Consider the following 25,043-nt stretch of genomic DNA (forward strand, 5'->3'; position numbering starts at 1 on the left):
CACAGCGGGCTCTAGTGATAAGCAACTTTTATGGATTAAGTCTCCTGGAAGCCCCCTGCATACAGTTTTTGAAATTAATTTGTTTTCAGCAGGAGTGCTAATCAGAAGATGAGATGAGGAAGGGATGTTATCGCAGTTCATTTATGTGATTTTATGTGACTTTTTTAAACCACTGAACCCAGTAAAAGGAACCGTGTTGTTAAAAATGCATACCCTCACCATACATATTTAATGTAGTTCCTGAGATTAATTGCATTGAACAAGCATCTGAAAGAATATTTCCAAAGGGATGTAGTTAATCAACCGATATTAAGAAACTGGTATTGCAACAACTAAAGCAATTTGCCTAAATATTTAAATAAACGCAGACATAAATCAAATGTAGGAGTTTGCTTAAGACTTGGGCACATATCTTATCATTGCTATTTGCACAAATTTATCTTTCCCTCCATATTAAATGTTTGGTTTTTCAGTGATTAATAGTTAATCAAAGGACAATACATTTCATTGCATTTTGGTACTTCAAATTGTATTTGATCTTCAGTTTGTATGCATGGTTAGAAAGGATCACATAATGTAGTCTAGCATTTATCTAAATGCATCACCTAAATACCAAAATATTCACATACATTTATAAATTAATAGTAAAAAAATTTCAGTGGTTAACAATGTTTTGACAGGAAGTAACGCAAATAACTACACATTACAACAGTGGTATGCAGAAGAGCATCTCTGAACACACAATGCATTATAACTCATAACATAAGTGGATAGGATACAGCAGTTGAAGTAAAAAAAAAAATAAGTCAAATAAATACTTAATAAAGTACTCACAGAGCGTATGTAGTTGGGACTACAGTTGGGTTCTTGATTGAGCTGTGGACCCAAATCCCTCTTTAACATGTGTATGTACATTCAGTGAGCACTTTATTAGGTATTTATTAGACTTATTTTTTAGAATTCTACTGCTGTAGCCTACATGATTGTATGCATTGCACTGCTGCCACCCAATGAATAATTAGGTGTAATTAAAAAGTAAATTAATTAATAAGTAAAAATGTTCCTAATAAAGTGCTCAGTGAGTAAGTTACGTGTCAAACCAAACACAAGACTCGCATGCATTTCAGGACAAAAGACGGAATTGGACCGTAGTCTCAGCAGCGTTTGTTCTGTGCGTGACTCTTCGAGAGGCCCCGTGCCAAAGCCACCCTTATCTGGGTCAGTGAAAAGTTGGGGTTTGAAGCAGCCTTCACAGCAGAGTCGTTTGACTGCAGGAGTGCCTATTGCGCACGGCCGAAACTGCTGATGTGCCGGGGGAGAGGAAGGATGCACTGGCATTCCTTCCCTCCCAGCTAAACCGTACGACACCCCGTTCAGTACAATACAGGCCAGGAACATCACAGAGAAAACAAGCGTAACACTGTGGAATAAAGCAATAAAGCAATAATATAAATGATTTATTTGAATTATGAATCATTAACCAAACAAACTTGCTGTTTAGTCCATCATCACTAAATAATATATGTATGCAGGTACCTATTGTAATGTTCTGGGATATATATTTGTCTGGCCTCTGGACTTAATACACATTTACTAACATTTAATTCCACTGGACTAAAAGACAACAAAGCTGCATTAATCTGTAATGCAGTTATCGGAGATTCATTATGCATTGATAAGAAGAATATATTCTACAATGCTACCAAAATAGCTGAAGGGTAAGTCTGCGGGTTGTCTAAATGTGAGAATGTGGAATTTATGTTCACACTTGTGTCATTCCTACAGTAGGCCCAGGGGAAACATGCCCCAAAGGCATCCATTAAATGGTAGAAAATTTGTTCAAATCCCTGTTGGAAACAAACCTTTTAGCCACAAAATGTTTTTGTGTAGTAGAACATGATTGAAATTACAGTGCGAAAAGCCCAAGCCTTAGATGTGTGATCTGAGTTTTGAACGTGTGCCATTTGAAGTGCAAATGTAAAATGTACTATAAGGAGACACGTGTGCAATATACAATATCTATAGGTAAATGCAAACATATTGCACCTATAGCTACAACCTAAATGTACAACAAAGGGCTGTAAATACCCTCATTTAAATCTATGTGCTGAAAAACAACAAAACACACTGCCGCAATACGTTTGCATTTAACTGTTTATATAGCAAATAAATATGTATATGTAAATATGTAAATACTATAGCAAAAACCTTTCATTTTGCGGGTCAAAACCTTCTCTTTTATTATACATATGGAGGTTTAATTGGATTTCACAGACCTTTGTTCCTTTAACACAATCACAAACACGGCATTGGATAGCAGCACTCGGGGGTCTCCCCAGGTGAGCTTGTTGTAGTTCTTATTTTAAAACAGGTTAATTGCATTTGCAAGGTTTACTATTCCGGCGCTTGGACCAGTGCTTGATTTTGAGCAGCGGAATTGTTATGGGCGAAATATTAATTTGCCACTGTCAGTCTGTACTCACATTATAATTAACAATGGCCTGGAAATGTTTTACCATCTGCATTGTTTGAATACCGCCTGAGGCTTTATATGTGTTGTGACATCTCATTATTCAGTACATTAACTGGTACTTATTGCCGAGGGTGACATAAAAGTGCCTCCAAGCCCTTGTGAATGAGTAATACAGTGATGACCATATTTTGTCACATATGAAATGTTTATACCGTGTGGACTCTTGGTCATGTTTTCTTCCTTCTTTCTTCTTAGCCTAGAAGAAAATGGAAGATGTCATAATGATGTCATAATGGCTTCTTTGCAAGCTGCCTCCATATAAAATAGGTCTGTATTTTTTCCATGAAAGTAACACATTCTTATCTATTTCCTTTTGCATACAGGGTCTAACACTGGATCCAGTTCATTGTCTGTGGCATTTGTATGCATTGAAAAAGCCTGGTGACCAATCAGATATTGTGTTGTAAGGGAATGTCACATATAAAACTAATGAAATTCCTCAAATCAATCAAACCATCACAGCCTAATTTACCTTAAAAAAAATGGAGCATGACCCAAATTTAACATAAAAGGCCTTCTGAAGGAACCATTTTCAGAATGAATTTAAGGAATCTTGGCATTATTTCAGGTTTTCAGAACACATATACGCTGTCTCTCCGGGAAAAAAAAGGAACTTTCATTCTTGAAATGATTACTGAAAGCTACATTCTAAACTCACTGAGTACTTTATTAGGTAGACCTGTACATCAGCTTGTTAAAGCAAATATTTAATCAGCCAATCATGTGGTAGCAACTAGGTGCATCTCAAAAAATTAGAATATCATGGAATATCTGTTCGCAGAGTGCTGTATCAAAGCATACTCATGGAAAGTTGACTGGAAGGGAAAAGTGTGGTAGGAAACAACGCAGAAGCAACAGGGATGACTGCAGCCTTGGGAGGATTGTCAAGCAAAGTCGATTCAAGAACTTGGGGGAGCTTCACAAGGAGTGGACTGAGGCTGGAGTCAGTGCATCAAGAGCCACCACACACAGACGTGTCCAGGAAATAGGCTACCAGTGTCGCATTCCTAGTGTCAAGCCACTCCTGAACCAGAGACAACGTCAGAAGCGTCTTACCTGGCCTATGTGTAATTAATCTAGAATATATGAATTTGCACTTTTTGAATTAAACGGAAAAAAAGAACTTTTTCACGATATTCTAATTTTTTTGATATGTACCTGTAAATGCATAAATCCATGCAGACATGGTCAAGAGCTTCAGCTGGTTATCAGACCATATTTCAGAATGAGGAAGCAATCTTCTATAAGTGACTTTGACTGTGGAATGAATGTTGGTGCCAATCAGTGTGGTTTGAATATCTCAGAAACCACTGACCTCCTGGGATTTTCACGCACAACAGTCTCTAGAGTTTGCAGTGAATGGTGCACAAACAAAAAACATCCAGTGAGCAGTAGTCCCGCGGGCAAAAACCTTTTCAATGACAGATATCTGTGGAGAAGAGTCAGACTGGTGAAAGCCGACAGGAAGGTGACAGTAATGCAAATAACCACACATTACAACAGTCTCTGAATACACAATATGTCAAACCTGTACGTGGAACGGCTACAGCAGCAGAAGAAAAATGAATAAAAAAATAAGTCTAATAAATACCGAATATAGTGCTCACTGAGTCAGAGTCAGAATCAGAATCTCTTTATTCGCCATGTAGTTTTACGTACATGGAATTTGCTGTGGTTTGTGGGTGCATACAAACAACATAAAGAATGAAACCAAAAAAATAGGAAAGTGTACATTGTGTTATCATTGGCATGGGGCTGGTTCAAGTATTGTGTCTTGCCTAAGGAATCCGTGACTGAAGCTTGGATTCAATCAATATTTGTCCTTGACTTTTGTTTATAAATATGTGCAATATGCACCAAGAATTTGGTTGAATTACTATGCATACTGCGTTCCAAGGATCTTCTAATTATGTGTAAGCCCTGCGCTAGCGAGTGCATCAGAGGGTGCATGTTCCGGACCGCATTGCGGAGAAACTCGATCAGCCTATAGATGAACCAAGTTACTAAGACAGTAGTACCATTCTGCCTTCTGCTTTATACTGGTCCAGGCTGACCAATAATCTCCACAATAGGGCCAATAAATCTATCTTCGTATTATCTGACTCCGTTTTAATAGTAATTTAGATTAGTTATCTACCTTTGGTAGATATCCTATTTATAATTTAGACTTGATTGCTACAGGAATCCTGTACTGAGATGTACTCTCTGCTGGTCCCACCGCATGTCACATCACGCACTGTGTTTATGTCTCACAAGCTGGCTAGATGTCAACGGTCATTTCAGAGGTTGTGTAAGATGCTACTTTTGGATGTGCCTGGGTGCGGCTCAGGGACCCAATAAGACCAACATTAGCTATCCCTGTTCTCAACATGAATGATAAGATAAGCCAGAGGAGATTGATTTACTGTCAGAGGTCTACGGGTGCAAAACACCATGATACAGTAAAAGTAAATGTGCATCCTCCCTAGTCCAACACCAGGGGGGCATCCAAGCCTTCCCTGTGTAACAGTGAGTGTCACTAAGTGAAATCACACAGATCAAGTTTTAACAATTTATCCTACCAGACAGGTTACTTACTTAATCACATTCAATTACCAAATTAAATATAAATAAAAGTATTACAATACAAACCAAATTGCAGAGTCTTAAAAATCATACCTGGTAACAAAGGCTAGATACACTAGGTGCATGGGGGTCTGGCTACATTCTCCCTGTACATAGAAGCTACATGCACTGTGTGCATGGGATTCTGACTACATTCTTCCAGATAGCTTGGTTCCCTCTCCATAAAAGCACAAACCAGGCCTTTGATCCTGATCATAATGGGTCCACAATGAACCATCTGCCGTTTATAACCATTTGGAATTTCAAGCCAGACCTCCCGAGGTGGGGGAATTTGGTCTGGGGGTCGAGGCAAATTTCCACAGTTTTCCATAGGTTCCTGGATGGTTATAATGTCTTAGGTATACTGTTGCGGAAATTAGACCATTGCACCAGTCGCACTGAGCCAAGGAAAATGATACCAAACATGAATATTGTATAAACTGGCTTTGTCATGAAACATCCAATGCTTTATGCATCATTTCAGTGACAGGAATGAGGGAGATGTGAGAATAATTACAGGGGGAGAATAATGCCTGGGGCCCTGCAGGAAACCTGCCTGTGCCATAAGAATGTCACCCCTGTCACGACGAGTTTGCTGACTTTATGACCTCACTACCAGAGGAATACAACCTCACCCACTCATTGTTCATGTGTGAATCTTTAATCATTTCTGCCTTACAGATGCGATTATTCGATTGCGTTATTTTCCATATCTATAGCGCCGCATGTGTACTGTGACAATGTCTAATCAGGCGTCCCTGATTCTGTTCTGTTGATTAAATGCATGATTTCTTATCGAGCCATTATCCGTGATTGTCTCCAGCAGAAAAATGCAAGAATTCATATGAATCGGTAAATATTTGGAAATGGCCACCCACGTGCTAATGTGAATTAGGCCCAGCATTGCATCTCTCAAGGGGATGGGGTGTAATAGATAAAGGTAGGTTGCATTGATTCAAAGAAGAATATAGTATTTGAGAATGCTAACCAAGACACACAGCGAACATTTATTTAATTGAAAAAAAGTCAGTACCCTTTTATCTCCCGATTTTGGTATTGCCAATTATATCTTCTGAGTCACAGCTACAAACGCCCCCATTCAGCTGAGCTTAAGCAATGTGCTCCTCTGATGCACTGATCTTTTTTAGAGAGGTTCTACCAACGCACATACGATACTACAGTATATTTCCCCCTTTTTTCTATTGTACATTTTAGCCCTGGCAAGATAGCCTATGACATGAGGCCTTTTGTGATTTTATATTGATGGAGTATTGCTTTTGAAGCTGTGTATTCATTGCGTATTCATCCAAATGGCACTATCTAAAAATGTCTCTTTCTCTTTCACTTCCGACTGTTAAATTAAGCATGTAGAAAGTACCATTTCTTTCTTTTTAAAGTAGATTTTTATGCAAAAGGGAGTAAACCCTTACAACTGTTCTCAACAAGCACACGGTGCTCTATTTCAGAACTATGCATAATTCAATGGTGGATGGGGAACTGGGAAGAGACTCACCATAAGGTTTAGAGGCCAAAATTAAGTGAAAAAAGTGAAAAAAACATCTTTGCGGTCTGTGATGCTGACATTTCACAGAAGGAAACTGACTTGCCTTTTTAAACCCAATAAATGCCAATCATTTTAGTGGGTGGCAGGGTGTCAGTAAAATTTCAAACAAAATTTCCAAATTTCTTTGCATGTCCTCTTCCAACATATAAAAAAAATAAAAATAAAATCCAAACAAACTGGCCTTCTTTACTTTTTGGTTTTGGCACTGTAACAATGGTAACGGGGAGCTAAACTAATAAGCCTCTACTTGTGCATAAGTCAGATTGTAAGAGAAATTAATAAGCTGTAAATGGTAACTGCCAGTTATGTATATAATGCGGGCAGAAATATTATTACTGGATGTATATGGGTAGCTAAAGTGCAGCTTTGCATATGATACTACATAATAGCAAAATATTCAGATATGTCTCTGGCATGTGACATTTTTATGTTCATTTTTTATGCAGAATGAATTTCATGCATTGGTTTGCATCAAAAGTTATGGGTTTTTTTTAAGCAATAAGCAATATAATGGGGCACACTTTTTGATGTGAGGGATTAAGGTATGAATGAGTTAAATTATATAGTCATCAAACAGAATAGATAGACAGCGGTTGGGGTTCTCCGAAGGAGGCAGTTCATATGTATGTATGTCTTAGATCTGTGTTAGCTTTAATAATCAATGACTCACAAGTACTGCGTTTCGCTGTCGACAGCACAGCAGTTGAGGTAGTTTGCTTTGTACACTGCATGTGTGCGTCATGCACACACTTCACTCGTTTAAACAACTGCTCTTCTCAGGGATCGGGCGTCTCATCTCTTGCATTTGATTGCATAGGGCAGCTCTAAATATTCCACATTTTATCACAGAGGGCATCATCTGGTACTACCTAATTAAAAGTGGCCTGTACGGCAGGGAACCTGAGAGGCGGAATCGAGGGGTGAGGGGAGAGACCCTCAGCTGTACTACGGGCACTTAGCAGTTAAGCACTTTTTAGGGTACAACAGGTAAGAGTTTTGTGTCAAAACATTGTTGCAAGACCATTGTAAATCCGTTCCTATCATTGAAAAAGGCTCATGTTGACCTACTCCTCAGCCTGTGTTTATAGTTCTTAAATTGGTTCTAATTGCCACAGCCAATGGCGGGGGAGGGATAAACAATGTTGTCGTTTGAGGGTGTTTGTTGCTGCAATTCCTCACTGGATCATTAGAAGTCCGAAATGACCTATCGTACCTTTAAAGCTGCTGTTAACCAGCGGGTGTGAGAGAAACTAAAATGGAGAATGATACAAAGTCAGAACTGACATTTAATGGTTGTCATTTATCTTGTATATAGATCACACTTTTCTTTATGCAATTTTCACACTTTCACAGGGAGAATTACTTCCTGTACTCAAATAGACTCAGGCGACAATAGTTCTGACGTGGGTTGTTGGTGAATAGTATAAAATACTTCCTAAAAGTGTCTGGATGACAAAGGGCATAGGGCTGTTGGTTGTTTCAGAATAGGTTAGACATTCATCACAATTCATATTAAGCAGTGGTGGAATTTACATTATGGATATTGTAATCGATTTAAAAATTTGTTTTGATGCAATAAGAATTTAATGAGGTGTATATTAATTCAATGTTTCCATGACTTGTTAGTAATTGGCTTCAATCTGCCCTCGATATTCATTAAATATTCCATTATGCCTAGGGCATCAACAACAAGTGTTCAATAAAATACTAACCTGAAGTGGTAGTTTTAAATGCAGTTTAAATATACTGTTTCCTGATATGCATTGATTTTTCTTTTTTGAGGTTTCAAGTGGCTTGAAACTCAGCTCCTTATACAAGCACCTGTGCTATTTCAAAGCTCCTCACAGCTTAAAGTATTATAGTACAATATCTCATCCACCAGTGTGAGGCACAAAACTCCTCCTTCCTGTCCTCTCACATTTAACAAAGTATAAGTACAAGGTTGTTAACTACCATATCCTCAAACTATGTGTCTACAGAACATACTGCATACTTATATTAGAACGGGATGTGATCTGAATGCAGACTATGAGTATGCTGGATGAGAAATTTGTTAAGTAGGTGGAATCTTCTCTTAATGGAGTGTACTTAAAATCCCAGACATATTTCTGGGGTTTCACTGAGTGTGTTCCAAAGCACACTTTTCAGGAAGTAAACGGTATCTTTAGGAGGTCCCACAGGAAGGAAGAGGAGGGGTCTTTGGGTCCAATCACAGTCCAGTAGATCATAGAGGAAGAGATGGGTGGGGGGTGGGGGCAGAGGACATTATTTCAAAATAATGAAAATCAAGAAAATAACACGTCCCAATTAGCCTACTTGACACCTGATGGTGGTAGTACTTAATACTTTCTCTAAAAAATAGCTAAACTTCATATGAGATCATCATCTCCCCTTGAAACATTTCATAAGTTTCAATCTCGGAATCATGGATTTGTTTCTTGAACAAAGTGAAAAGATCAATGAATGAAAATAACCCAAGATGGCGAGAGCCTTCAGAGGGCATAGATGGAGGATATTCTAATATGCATTTCAACTCAGCTTCTCTTTATAGGGAAGCACCGCAAAAGAGAAGAAAAACAGAAAGCCTGCAACTCAAAACAGCAAACCAAAGGGATTTCCTTCACAGTGCAAACAATGGTCTTAAATAAAAGCATATCTACAACACTGATCAACAGATCTAATATATTAGACAACAAAATATAGATGTAATGTAAATAAACCAACACAAACAGAATCATGGCAAATTGTTCTCAACACATTAACAGTTTTTACAAGAACAGCTTAACCGCCCGCATGAGTGAAAACACAAAGACAAGACACAACAAGATCAATTTCCACAAATGAGGAAGTGAATCATGTCATTAGCAATGGTACAAAAACACAAACTGTGCAACTGTCGATAGGCTATATTTTTACGACCTTTCTATAATTTCTGCAAGTTTCAACATGCCACAGTAGGCCACAGGCTAAAGAGTAGAAGAAATAACTGCCTTGCCATCTATCCAAAGAAATATACATGGCAATGCATCTCAAAAAATACTGCAAGAATCATGGTTAGCATTTCCACATCCAAACTTACCCACTTTAGAGGGGAGCACTGTTAAAACACAGTTGCAGTCGCCTCTCCAACTGAACCCCCATGTGAGCATCCCATGGCCAGAAGCAAGAGGTGTGCCCAGCCAAAACTGAGGGAAGAAAACTTTAAATATTATGTATTTATGTACTCATTTTCTATCCGGTTAGCAGACAGAAAAGCCAATGTTAGATATTACAAATATGTAATATTCTTTTTTCCTCACTGACAGATCGGGGATGGGGCGGTGCTTGAAGTGCCACATTGAGAGGCCGGGACTTAACTGCCACCTTCCTGTCAGCTTGAACCAGTCTGGCCATTGTCCTCTGACCTCTCTCGTTAGCAAGGCGTGAGCCCACAGAACTACCAATCACTGGATGTTTGTTTTTTTGTTTTTCGTACCATTCTCTGTAAACACTGTTGAAAATCCCAGGAGATCAATGGTTTCTGAGATAGTCAAACCACACCATCTGGCACCAACAATCGTTCCACGCTCAAAGTGATTTAGATAACATTTCTTTTTCTTCCTCATTCTAGTGTTTGATCTGAACAACAACTGAACCTCTTGACTATGTCTGCATGGTTTTATGCATTGAGTTGCTGCCACGTGATTGGCTAATTAGATATTTGCATTCACAAGTTGCTGTTCAGGTCTAATAGTGTCACTGGGTGTATATCATCATGGGTCCCCAGACTGAGGATTTTAAGTGTACTACATTTACAGAAATGTTTTGCCTACTTTCTCACCCAGAGTAATCAATGTATGTATGCAATAGTAGGCAAGTAAGCTGTTTCGGACATGGCCCAAGATTCCAAGATTCAGTCAATGAAATCAAGCTGGGTACTGTGTGGGAAATGTGTTTCCTGTGAGTGGGCCCCAGCAAATAATGAGCTTCTCCAGTGGAAAAACAGCTAAATCTATCTATTTTTGGTTTTGAACTAAATTAAAAACATTTTTTCTTTTTGTCATGGGTGTTAAGATGAAGATATTTAAGATATCTTTTAATTCCCTCCAAACATATGGTAGAGTGATTTTTATGAGACAAAAGTACTGTGACAAACCCCGGGGAGTGTGGAGTTGCTATGCGACTAAACCAAATTATAAACGAGACTGATGAATGAAATAAAACTCTGTTTTTTATTGATTGCCCGGGTGGAAGGGGAAGGGGAAGGGGCTCCGTAAACTGAGAAAATCGTTGTGGGTCGTAAGCCAGGGTCGGTACAGGGAAGCAGATTCTCAGGCGGATTCTCAGGCGGTCCAGGTTTAGACGTCCAGGGGGTTAGTCAGCCGGTCGAAGGTCGGTACACGATAAGGGTTCTACTACTCAAACGATGATCAAACAGAATTAGCACACAGCACAGTTTTTCTCTCTCTCTCTCTCTCTCTCTCTCTCTCTCCCTCCCCCTCCTTCTCCCTCTCCCTCTCCCTACTGACCCCGGTTGATTTCTCTTACGGTACTCTGCTTGGCCTCTGTACCGTGCCCTTTTTGTACGCTGTCCACTCAGACCAGGGATTCCATTCAGGTGTGTTGTGATTCTCTCTGGGAGTGATTTGCTGAGCAGGAAGTCCTAATATGGGCACAGGGTGGAGCCAGCGGCCTGCCCCATATCGGTCCTCAGTTACCAAACCCCTCACTACTACCTGCCGGCTGAGCCTGTGGCCTGTATAGCCTACAATGATACACTTAGTAGGGTGCAGGTATCCTAGGTTGTCTATGTCTGTTAGGACTCTGCTAAGTGTGCAGTGGTGCGAGTCAAATGGATACAATTCATTCAACAATGTGCAGTGCAGAAATATAATCACGTGGAAAGGTGCAATATGAATGGCTATATATCTCTGTATGTCTAACAAGTCTGGTTAGCCTTTGTAGCACAGCTGGATACTGACTCACAGGTAACTTGCATTACCTGTGGTTTATTCCTACGAGATCTTTATTCAGCATTCCACTGAGGTGGCAGAGGCAGCACAATGATGGGAGCAATAGTCCTGTATTGATGAGCAATGTCTTTTCATCAAGCCTTGCTGACCCTGTGTCAACATGGTCAACACAGTCTGTTTCCTTTTGGGGGTCTAAAGAGAGGCACATTGATGTAAAATGCCCTACATTAGCAATAGTTAGTTCTCTATTCTTCATGATGGTATACTGTATAGGTACAGTTCATGCCTTATTGCAACCCACCAACAATAAGTGACAGAACCGGAAATATTTGGAAAAAATCACGTTCAAGATTAATTTCTTGAAAGTGCCAAGAGGCCAGGTATTGGGAATGTGAATGTATACCTGAGTGGCTGTTTTCACCAAGGCAATCCCCGCACTGAAAAAGAGAAAAAGCTTCACCAGAACAGTATGAAAGAAATTGCTTTTACTGTCAAAGGCAGTGACAGATGATGCAGAGGTGATGGAAATCCTCTTGATTTGCGACTCAGTAATGTTCCTCAAAGCCCCGCATAAAAAGAAAATGTATATATTATGCAGGAGAGACATCAGAAGCTCCTTTGGTTCCCCCCTCCCCATGTCTTGAAGTCCACGCGGGGAGGCTGATCGTATCTTTATTGGGAAGATTTCAAACACGCCGTTTCCCGAAGATCACGGAAATCCTCATTATCTGTGATTCGCGATGCACTTTCAACACTTTCCCAGCAGATAGGGGAGATCACTGCGGCCAGGTATCTCTTCTTTGAGGCAGGTCCATGAGCCTGCGGTGGGGATCGCTCGCTGTGTGAGAACCGTGTTGGGGAAAACCCATTACATTCCCCCGAAATAGAAACTACTGCAAGCACGATTCCCACTGGGAGAGAACAACTAGCAGAGCCCAAATTCTCATGCAGTCTGCCGTCGAGTGGAGGCTAGCCCATTTCCAAATCCAAAAGAGAAGCATTCAAAATGCATCGTTTCAGATGAAAATATATGGGATGCATTAATACTCCAATATATCTTGGTAGGATGTACATGAAAGGGGTCTGTATTTATGCGCTCGAATGTGACAACAAAGCAATTAATTATCTCAGACTCTGCCACGATGCTGACCATGCGCTGTGCACACAGTGAACATGCAGGCCTTGAGTGATAGAACTCTATGCTCATTGTGATTGCATCCAGGCTTTGCAGCAGAGACCTTGGAGCAGAGAAACAGTCAATTTCAACCTAAATCTTTATTCTTTAAGAAACAGTGTGCTATGCTGTGATTGCAGACTCTGCTGATCACATTGTTAAGGACTAGGACAGTCCCTCCCAAAAATCTTTTTTTCTTTAATATGGTACCCAGGTATTCTGAAGAGCTATGTCAATCCTAATAGTCACTGGACCCTCAAATAACCTTTAACCTCCCTTTTTCCAAAGAGCATTTATTATTAATAACTGACATTAAGATATTAAGAATGCATATCCCCTCCTTGTCTTTCTCCTCTCCTCCGGCTTGTTCTGGCTGCAGTTACAATGGTTTGGCATGAATATAGCGAGCCCACAATCTTCGCATCTTGAATCTCCCTTTTTTGCAAATAGGTTTTGTGATACACACCTGGAACCATCATTATTTTTTGAAGCAAAAGCAAATCTCTAATAGAAAAATGACTTGTGACAGCTCCCGCCCCCCTTAAAATAGTGTTCCAATAATAATCTGACTCAGAGCTATAATCACCACACCTGTTCCCAAGTTGTTCTACCAGATGGTGAGTCACATGCATAAATGAAAAAGACTAATCATCTGGAAGCTTTCTCACAGCACAAAATGATCTGCCATTACTGAATATGGCACATAAACGTGTCATATTTTGCTTTTTGAAATAACACGCCTACCCTGTCTATAAAGTGTCGAGACAAAACTTTTCCACCCAGGTTTTTCAAGGATTTAACCATGGGAAAAAAAAGAGAAAATCTGCTGTCATAATTATATTTTTGCTGCACCTTGGGAACTCTCCCAGCATTTGTAAACTGCAAGGTCTTGCTGGCACCACAGAGACATCCCTTTTGTGATAAAGGCAGGCAGCTCCAGCACCTTTGCAATCAGCAGAAGTTTGCAAAAGCTGCAGGAAAAAGTGCAATACCCTCGAGAACAGAGTTCCTGTGGAAAAGGAACACCTATTACCCCACACTCAGCAACCTTGCAGATTCAGCCAGTGGCTGAGAAACGAATCTAAGTGTATGCATTTATCTCCCACCAGCCATGACCAACAAAAGCCCTGTTGTCCGCTCGGCTGGCCGTTTCATCAGAATTTTTATTACGCAGACGTTCAACTGTCTTTAAAATATAGATGTTTGTTTAGGACACAACATAGCATGAAGTCAATCACATGGTGAGTAACTCTGCTTATATTGAGGTGCCATCCATATCCCTGGTTTTAAACTTTCCATGATTAGATTCAACATTTCAGTAGTCTTTTTAGTATACGTACAATGTATAAATTGCTGAGGTAATCGTGTCAATTTGCATAATTGCAGACTTACATTATAGCCCTTAATTCCAAAACCACTACTTTAACTGGGCCGGTACTTTTTATTTATTTATTATTGTGTATTGACACTTGCCACAATTAGACTATTAGGCTGCCAGTTTGTACTTTTTGTTTGTACTACTTGTGCATTTAATACCCAAATAATGGTAACTTTGCACAGTTTAAGAGATTAGAATTCTCATTTCTGTTCCCCTCCCAAAACATTTACAGAATTTAGAATTCTGAGCATATGCACTTGATACGATTTACAAATTGCTTGCAAAAAGATTAACTCTTGTTAAACGAGTTGTTAAATTACTTTCTTGGCACAATGGTATAATTTTGGAAATGTTGGCAGCTGCAAGGGAGCCTTTTCAATGTTAGCTTGGCTCAAAAATTGGAGGAACACTTCAACCACAAATTCAGGTCACTCTGCCACTCACTCACACACTCACTATTGCACTCATACATTCACACACTCACTCATGTAATCACTCAGTCACTCACTCACTCACTCATGCACTCACACACACACACACACTCACTCACACACTCACTCAATCACTCACTCACTCACTCAATCACACACACTCACTCAGTCACTCAATCACTCACTCAAACACGTAATCAATCACTCAGTCACTCTGTCACTCACTCACACACTCACTTACTCAGTCTCTCAATCACTTGAACTCACACTCACTCACACACTCACTTAGTCACTCACTCAGTCACTGTGTCACTCACTCACGCACTCACTCTGTCTCTCAATTACTCACGCACTCAGTCTCTCAATCACTCATGCACTCACTCAATCACACACTCACTCACACATTCACTCAGTCACTCTGTCACTCACGCACTCACACACTCACTCACACCCTTACTCACACACTCATTCACTCAGTCATTATCACTCACTCACTCACGCACTCACTCAGTCTCTCAATCACTCACGCACTCACTCACACTCACACACTCACTCAATCACTCACTCAGTCACTGTCACTCACTCACGCACTCACTCACTCAGTCTCTCAATCACTCACGCACTCACTCAATCGCACACTCACTCAATCACTCACTCAGTCACTCTGTCATTCACGCACTCACTCAAAACACACTCACTCACACACTCACTCAGTCACTCAATCACTCACACACTCAGTCAGTCTGTCACTCACTCAAGCACTCACTCAGTCACCCAATCACTCACTCTGTCACTCACTCACACTCACTCAGTCACTCTGTCACTCACACACTCACTCACAGTCTCACTCACACACACACTCAATCACTCATGCACTCACGCACTCTCTCACTCACTCAGTCACTCTGTCACTCACTCAGTCACTCAATCACTCACACACTCACTCAATCACTCACTCAGTCACTCAATCACTCACTCAGTCACTCAATCACTCACTCAAACACGTAATCAATCACTCAGTCACTCACACACTCTCACTCACTCAGTCACTCACACACTCACTTACTCAGTCTCTCAATCACTTGCACTCACTCACTCTCTCACTCACTCAGTCAGTCTGTCACTCACTCAAGCACTCACTCACACTCACTCAGTCACTCTGTCACTCACACACTCACTCACAGTCTCACTCACACACACACACTCAATCACTCATGCACTCACGCACTCTCTCACTCACTCAGTCACTCTGTCACTCACTCAGTAACTCAATCACTCACACACTCACTCACACACTCACTCAATCACTCACTCAGTCACTCAATCACTCACTCAGTCACTCAATCACTCACTCAAACACGTAATCAATCACTCTGTCACTCACACACTCACTCAATCACACACTCACACACTTACTCAGTCACTCACTCACTCTCACTCACTCAGTCACTCAATCACTCACGCACTCACTCAATCACACCCTTACTCACACACTCATTCACTCAGTCATTGTCACTCACTCACGCACTCACTCAGTCTCTCAATCACTCACACACTCACACTCACTCACGCACTCACTCAATCACTCACTCAGTCACTGTCACTCACTCACGCACTCACTCACTCAGTCTCTCAGTCACTCACGCACTCACTCAATCACACACTCAAACACTCACTCAGTCACTCTCACTCACGTACTCACTCAATCACACACTCACTCGCACACTCACTCACTCAGTCACTCACTCTGTCACTCACTCAGTCACTCACACACTCACTCACACACTCACTCAGTCAGTCACTCTGTCATTCATACACTCACTCACTCAATCACTCACACACTCACTCAATCACTCACTCATACACTCAGTCTCACTCACACACACACTCAATCACTCATGCACTCACGCACTCTCTCACTCACTCAGTCACTCTGTCACTCACTCAGTCACTCAATCACTCACACACTCACTCAATCACTCACTCAGTCACTCAATCACACACACTCACTCAGTCACTCTGTCACTCACTTACGCACTCACTCAGTCTCTCAATTACTCACGCACTCAGTCACTCAATCACTCACGCACTCACTCAATCACACACTCACACACTCAATCACTCTGTCACTCACGCACTCACTCAATCACACACTCACACACTTACTCAGTCACTCACTCACTCTGTCACTCACTCAGTCACTCAATCACTCACGCACTCACTCAATCACACTCACACACTCAATCACTCTGTCACTCACGCACTCACTCAATCACACACTCACACACTTACTCAGTCACTAACTCACTCTGTCACTCACTCACTCACTCAGTCACTCAATCACTCACACACTCACTCAGTCAGTCACTCTGTCATTCACACACACTCACTCATTCAATCACTCATGCACTCACACACTCTCTCACACACTCACTCTGTCACTCACACTCACTCAAAGTCTCACACACACACACTCAATCACTCATACACTCACTCACTCCCACTCACTCACTCAATCACTCATGCACTCACGCACTCTCACTCACTCAATCACTCAATCACTCACTCTGTCACTCACTCACACATTCACTCACTCAGTCACTCAATCACTCACACACTCACTCACACACTCACTGTCACTCACTCACAGACTCACTCAATCACTCATGCACTCACACACTCATTCACTCACTCAGTCATTCAATCACTCACTCACGCACTCACTCAGTCTCTCAATCACTCACACACTCACACTCACTCACACACTCACACTCACTCACACACTCACTCAATCACTCACTCAGTCACTGTCACTCACTCACGCACTCACTCACTCAGTCTCTCAATCACTCACGCACTCACTCAATCACACACTCACTGAAACACTCACTCAATCACTCACTCAGTCACTCTGTCACTCACGTACTCACTCAATCACACACTCACTCGCACACTCACTCACTCAGTCACTCACTCACTCACTCTGTCACTCACTCAGTCACTCACACACTCACTCAGTCAGTCACTCTGTCATTCATACACTCACTCACTCCCACTCACTCACTCAATCACTCATGCACTCACGCACTCTCACTCACTCAATCACTCCATCACTCACTCTGTCACTCACTCACACATTCACTCACTCAGTCACTCAATCACTCACACACTCACTCACACACTCACTGTCACTCACTCACAGACTCACTCAATCACTCATGCACTCACACACTCATTCACTCACTCAGTCATTCAATCACTCACACACTCACTCACTCAGTCACTCACTCACTCATTCAATCACTCACACACTCACTCACACACTCACTCAATCACTCACGCACTCACACACTCACTCAGTCATTCAATCACTCACACACTTACTCACTCACACACTCACTCACTCACACATTCACTCACTCATGCACTCACACACTCATTCACTCACTCAGTCACTCACACTCACTCACTCACTCAGTCATTCAATCACTCACACACTTACTCACGCACTCACTCACACGCTCAGTCACTCTTTCACTCAGTCACTCAATCACTCACTCTGTCACTCACGCACTCACTCACTCAGTCTCAATCATTCATGCGCTCACTCACTCAATCACTCACACACTCACTCAATCACTCACTCATACACTCACTCACAGTCTCACACACACACTCAATCACTCACGCACTCTCTCACTCACTCAGTCACTCTGTCACTCACTCAGTCACTCAATCACTCACACACTCACTCACTCTCACTCACTCAATCACTCACTCTGTCACTCACTCACACATTCACTCACTCAGTCACTCAATCACTCACACACTCACTCACACACTCACTGTCACTCACTCACACTCACTCAATCACTCATGCACTCACACACTCATTCACTCACTCAGTCATTCAATCACGCAATCACTCACTCAGTCACTCACACACTCATTCAATCACTCACACACTCTCACTCAATCACTCACACACTCACTCAGTCATTCAATCACTCACACACTTACTCACACACTCACTCACACATTCACTCACTCATGCACTCACACACTCATTCACTCACTCAGTCACTCACACTCACTCAATCACTCACTCAATCACTCACACACTCACTCAATCACTCCATCACTCACTCTGTCACTCACTCACACATTCACTCACTCAGTCACTCAGTCACTCACACACTCACTCACACACTCACTGTCACTCACTCACAGACTCACTCAATCACTCATGCACTCACACACTCATTCACTCACTCAGTCATTCAATCACTCACTCACACACTCACTCACTCAGTCACTCACTCACTCATTCAATCACTCACACACTCACTCACACACTCACTCAATCACTCACGCACTCACACACTCACTCAGTCATTCAATCACTCACACACTTACTCACTCACACACTCACTCACTCACACATTCACTCACTCATGCACTCACACACTCATTCACTCACTCAGTCACTCACACTCACTCACTCACTCAGTCATTCAATCACTCACACACTTACTCACACACTCACTCACACGCTCAGTCACTCTTTCACTCAGTCACTCAATCACTCACTCTGTCACTCACACACTCACTCACTCAGTCTCAATCATTCATGCACTCACTCACTCAATCACTCACACACTCACTCAATCACTCACTCATACACTCACTCACAGTCTCACACACACTCAATCACTCACGCACTCTCTCACTCACTCAGTCACTCTGTCACTCACTCAGTCACTCAATCACTCACACACTCACTCACTCTCACTCACTCAATCACTCACTCTGTCACTCACTCACACATTCACTCACTCAGTCACTCAATCACTCACACACTCACTGTCACTCACTCACACTCACTCAATCACTCATGCACTCACACACTCATTCACTCACTCAGTCATTCAATCATGCAATCACTCACTCAGTCACTCACACACTCATTCAATCACTCACACACTCTCACTCAATCACTCACACACTCACACACTCACTCAGTCATTCAATCACTCACACACTTACTCACACACTCACTCACACATTCACTCACTCATGCACTCACACACTCATTCACTCACTCAGTCACTCACACTCACTCAATCACTCACTCATACACTCACTCACAGTCTCACTCACACACACACTCAATCACTCATGCTCTCACGCACTCTCTCACTCACTCAGTCACTCTGTCACTCACTCAGTCACTCAATCACTCACACACTCACTCAATCACTCACTCAGTCACTCAATCACACACACTCACTCAGTCACTCAATCACTCACTCAAACACGTAATCAATCACTCAGTCACTCTGTCACTCACTCACACACTCACTTACTCAGTCTCTCAATCACTTGCACTCACTCACTCTCACACTCACACTCACTCACTCACTCAGTCATTCAATCACTCACACACTTACTCACACACTCACTCACTCACACACTCAGTCACTCTTTCACTCAGTCTCTCAATCACTCACTGTCACTCACGCACTCACTCACTCAGTCTCAATCATTCATGCACTCACTTACTCAATCACTCAGTCACTGTCACTCACTCACACACTCACTCAGTCACTCACACACTCACTCACTCACTCACTCTGTCACTGTCACTCACACACTCACTCACACTCTCACTCACACACTCACTCACTCCATCACTCATGACCTCACACACTCACTCACTCAATCACTCACTCAATCACTCACACACTCACTCTCACTCACTCACTCAGTCACTCAGTCACTCACACACTCACTCACTCACTCACTCTGTCACTGTCACTCACACACTCACTCACACTCTCACTCACACACTCACTCACTCCATCACTCATGACCTCACACACTCACACACTCACTCACTCACTCAGTCACTCACACACTCACACACTCACTCACTCACTCAATCACTCACACACTCACTCTCACTCACTCACTCAGTCACTCAATCACTCACTCACACACTCAGTCACTCAGTCACTCACACACTCACTCACACACTCACTCTGTCACTCACTCACACATTCACTCACTCAGTCACTCAATCACTCACACACTCACTCACACTCACTGTCACTCACACACTCACTCACAGACTCACTCAATCACTCATGCACTCACGCACTCTCTCAGTCACTCTGTCACTCACTCACTCAATCACTCACGCACTCACTCAATCACTCATGCACTCACACACTCACTCAATCACTCATGCACTCACACACTCATTCACTCACTCAGTCATTCAATCACTCAATCATTCAATCACTCAATCACTCACTCACACACTCACTCACTCAGTCACTCACTCACTCACTCAATCACTCACACACTCAATCACTCACACACTCACTCACTCAGTCATTCTATCACTCACACACTTACTCACACACTCACTCACTCAGTCATTCACTCACTCATGCACTCACACACTCATTCACTCACTCAGTCATTCAATCACTCACACACTTACTCACACACTCACTCACACACTCAGTCACTCAATCACTCACTCTGTCATTCCCGCACTCACTCACTCAATCTCTCAATCATTCATGCACTCACTCAATCACTCACACACTCACTCATTCACTCACTCAGTCACTCTGTCACTCACGCACTCACTCACTCACTCACTCACTCACTCTGTCACTGTCACTCACACACTCACTCTCTCACTCACTCACTCAGTCACTCAATCACTCATGACCTCACACACTCACTCACTCAATCACTCACACACTCACTCTCTCACTCACTCAGTCACTCAATCACTCATGACCTCACACACTCACTCAATCACTCACTCAATCACTCACACACTCACTCTCACTCACTCACTCAGTCACTCAATCACTCACACACTCACTCACTCAATCACTCACACACTCACTCAATCACTCACACGCTCACTCTCTCACTCACTCAGTCAGTCTGTCACTCACTCAAGCACTCACTCACTCACTCAGTCACCCAGTCACCCAATCACTCACTCTGTCACTCACTCACACTCACTCAGTCACTCTGTCACTCACACACTCACTCACAGTCTCACTCACACACACACTCAATCACTCATGCACTCACGCACTCTCTCACTCACTCAGTCACTCTGTCACTCACTCAGTCACTCAATCACTCACACACTCACTCACACACTCACTCAATCAGTCATTCAATCACTCACACACTAACTCACTCTGTCACTGTCACTCACACACTCACTCACACTCTCTCTCACACACTCACTCACTCAATCACTCATGACCTCACACACTCACTCACTCAATCACTCACACACTCACTCTCTCACTCACTCACTCAGTCACTCACACACTCACTCAATCACTCATGCACTCACGCACTCACACACTCACTCACTCAGTCATTCAATCACTCACACACTAACTCACACACTCACTCACACTCACTCAATCACTCACTCAGTCACTCAATCACTCACTCAGTCACTCTGTCACTCACGCACTCACTCACTCAGTCTCTCAATCACTCACGCACTCACTCACACACTCACTCAATCACTCACTCAGTCACTCAATCACTCAGGGTTTCATAGGCTGTTGTAACCCACGTGACACTGCATTCAAGCATCTACACTGTTTCATAGGCTGTTGTAACCCACGTGACAGTACATACAAGCATCTACACTGTTTCATAGGCTGTTGTAACCCACGTGACACTGCATACAAGCATCTACACTGTTTCATAGGCTGTTGTAACCCACGTGACACTGCATACAAGCATCTACATTGTTTCATAGGCTGTTGTAACCCACGTGACAGTACATACAAGCATCTACACTGTTTCATAGGCTGTTGTAACCCACGTGACACTGCATACAAGCATCTACACTGTTTCATAGGCTGTTGTAACCCACGTGACACTGCATACAAGCGCCTGTTACACAAGTACAGCACCCTGCATTGGTTAGGAACAACTCGGACAGCGACAAGATAAGTGAATGTATCAGTGTTTGCATGTAGCGCCAGCGTTTTGTCACAATCGACAACAGAAAACTTTAACTCACAATGATTACTGAACTTATTTCAAGCCAAAAATGTCATGTCAATCACATGTTTGCTTTACATGCCTAAAAGCATGTAGTATGTATTATTATGTACAATATGTGGGATTTCTTTTCTTTTTTTCTGTTGGTGAGCAGCTCATTCTCAGCAGAACTTTCAGTAAAGATCCTGTCTAAAGGGATCGCTAAACTCATTGAACCTAGTTGAGGTCAAGTGGTGTCATAAAGCCCTCCCATTAATGTCCGTCACATAACTTTCTTATTTCTGGAGCTAGAATGCTAGCTTGTTATGCAGCAGATACTTGGGAGTCTGGAATACATAAAAATGACTGACAATAAAAGCAGAGTTGTGTTTGAAAATCATACATACATTTCACAGAATTTTGGCGGTTTGGTCACCAGCAGTGGTACCAGCTGGAACGCATAACGAGCACTGATCACAGTTGAGGGTAATACTTCAGAAACATGCCTCTAAGACGCCTTATCATTTGAAAAGGTACTTCAAGCCATGTTACACTCTATGAACAAATAATATTTCAGGAAGTGAAAGTAGATGAGGATTTTTATTTCCATGTACTGGACAGAGTTGTAGGATGAAATGAGAATAGGTTAAAAGTCTTACATTTCAATTGGAGTCAGCCAGCTACATAAGTCACCTTATGCACAATTCCATGCTTTTCTGTTCTCTGATTTGAACCAGTGCGCTGTGGGCCTCAACGTATTTATGCTTGTTTCCACTTCAAAGACTGTAATTACACTGTTTAACTTGCCTGTTAATTATTTAATGAAATATCCAAACATTGATCTAAACAGACTCTATGATAGCTGCCTAGCTACTGTTGCAGAAATGGTCAGCTAACTTACAGTTAGCTATGCTGCCTCATCTCCCTCTTTCTCCTTTTAAAATAATTGACATTAGGTTATTATCTCATCCTCCCATTTTCTTCTTTCTCTTCATTCTATTTGGCTAATTTATTGAAACATGTTATGACATGAACATGATACACAGCTAGCTTTAAAAATACATAATCTTGTGATTGCAGAAGCTAAATGTATGATAAACAACACTTGTTTTGCATCAACTATCTCAGTTACACCAACACTGGCCTAGCTATCCATGATATAAAATATACTGTGAGACCATTTGCCCATCAAGATTTCATTTAATTGAAATGCTAGCATAGGCCCATGTAAGTGATGATGAACCTAGCATAATACATAATTGAGGCTAAACAAAAAATACTATTATTATCTGGTTGCTATTACAGTTTTTATGTTTTGAGCTTTTTGCTGCAATCGTGAAGTCATGTTTCCATATTGTAAATGCAATGGCACTGGTTGTTTACCAAATAATAGACCAACCCTTATGTGCAGGGAAATGGTACGTCTCTTGCTTAAAAACCCACCTTTCATTTTAAATGCAAAACAAAACGAAGCAAATGCATTTGTTTTAATACGTAGCAAATAACCATGCTATGAATAGGATAATCCACTCCAAGGTGTGTGTTGGGCATTAAAATAATATAACCGCACCATGAATTATCCCTTACACCTGCTAATAGTGTGGCTAACAATACTGCTTATGCATTTTTCCTGCTTGTGGGATTTATATCATAGACAAACTGAATAGTATACAATCCATGAAAACTGTTCATCGGCTTTTGAGTTGGCTGATCAGCCACACATTGCAAGTGAAATCCCCGAAATGAGCAATATACCATATCCCCGAAATGAGCAATATGTCATATCCCCGAAATTAGCAATATGCCATAGAATAGGCTGAACCCTGCAGTGGACCCATTAGACCTGGGTGGAGCAGGTCTTAGGTGGCAAAAGGGTGAAATGCAGACCTGTCTGGCCAGAGGATAATGCAGTAATTGCAATAAACCAAACCAAAATGGCAATGAGCTGCTGGAACTTGACTGACACACCCAGAGCAGCTGCTCTCCCCCTGTCTTGGGGTGCGGCAAGTCCCAAAATGACCAGTGGCATGTTTCATCTCATTCTTTTTGGTAATCCCCACATAACACCAGCAGAATACATCCCATGACCCGAAGGGATTGCCAAACTGAATCATGGGATGAGCAGATTATCATCTAACAAAGACATTCAAAGCAACACTGAGCCTTGTGGGGAAAAAAAATGATCTCATTGAGGTTTCAAGGGTGCATTTCAATCAGAGCTACCCCAGGTTGAGTGTGACAGGAGTCATTAATATTCCGCACGCACCTGACATTCACAGATGGCCTTTTGGCTCTTCCTGGAGCCAATTTACATTTGTAATTACGAGGAGCGTGAGTGTATTTAGGAAAGGTGAGGCGGACGAG

The sequence above is a fragment of the Conger conger genome, chromosome 1 (assembly GCF_963514075.1).
Source record: "Conger conger chromosome 1, fConCon1.1, whole genome shotgun sequence".
Taxonomy (NCBI): domain Eukaryota; kingdom Metazoa; phylum Chordata; class Actinopteri; order Anguilliformes; family Congridae; genus Conger; species Conger conger.